The sequence below is a fragment of the Schistocerca gregaria genome, unplaced genomic scaffold (genome assembly GCF_023897955.1).
Source record: "Schistocerca gregaria isolate iqSchGreg1 unplaced genomic scaffold, iqSchGreg1.2 ptg000378l, whole genome shotgun sequence".
Taxonomy (NCBI): domain Eukaryota; kingdom Metazoa; phylum Arthropoda; class Insecta; order Orthoptera; family Acrididae; genus Schistocerca; species Schistocerca gregaria.
In genome coordinates this window covers 20,203,192-20,204,026 of record NW_026061824.1, presented here as the reverse complement: position 1 = coordinate 20,204,026, position 835 = coordinate 20,203,192, and the positions used below count along the sequence as shown (strand labels likewise).

General features: G+C 46.8%; 1 non-coding gene across 1 annotated transcript; it reads left to right on the top strand.

The window, feature by feature from the left end:
- The first annotated feature begins 338 nt into the window (after window positions 1-338).
- Window positions 339-413, top strand: Trnat-ugu (transfer RNA threonine (anticodon UGU)). The gene has a single exon. It is a non-coding gene; the product is annotated as a tRNA-Thr (tRNA).
- The last annotated feature ends 422 nt before the right edge of the window (window positions 414-835 follow it).

The window sequence follows — 835 nt, the reverse complement described above, 5'->3', positions numbered from 1 at the left end:
TCCCGACTGAAGTGCCTACAACCGCTCGGCCACATCGGCCGGTCTATCATGTATTCTAGAAGAGCTGCACGGTCGTCAGTGGCGCCTGTTCTTTCTAGAACAGTTACTATCTTCATATCTATGGTTAAACGTCACCCAGCCATTGACCTTCGTCTGTGCGAATGCGCACAGGCTACCGGAAATCTTACGGGAATCGTCACCTTAGTGTGAGCCAGTAATGAGTGGATGGACAAATACCTATTAAGTACATTACGTAATCGGATTGTGGGCGGTTCGGGGTGTGAGTCTCACGGGAAGCGTGCGAGGGATAAATTCCTGCAGTCGTGCTGTTCATTTGTGCCCTCGATAGCTCAGATGGATTGAGCGTCTGCCTTGTAAGCAGGAGATCCTGGGTTCGAGTCCCAGTAGCGGCACACTTTTCAGCTGTCCCCATCGAAGTATATCAACAACACCTGTCGGCAGCTGAGGGTTTCAATTAATTATCAGTTGTGTAGGTGATTCGATGAACCCTTTGCCAGGCACTTAAATGTGTTTTGCAGGGTATCCATATAGATGTAGATGATAACTCGTCCCGTGTCGCACGTGCTCAAAAGGATTCATACTGCAGAATGCATGCAAACATACTCACCGAAAATACGGACGAATATCAAGTGCAGGCTGCCGAGTGCTGCATATCCAGCTTAGACAGATCGGCTTTTCCTGCCAAGAAGAACAGGAAGTTGCTGTCTAGGAACAATCAGAGGTAGAGGAAGGGCTGATAAATACTCCTTGAATTGCAGACTAAACGTAAATAACGAAAATACATTTTTGGTAAAAATTGGTCAAAACATAATCG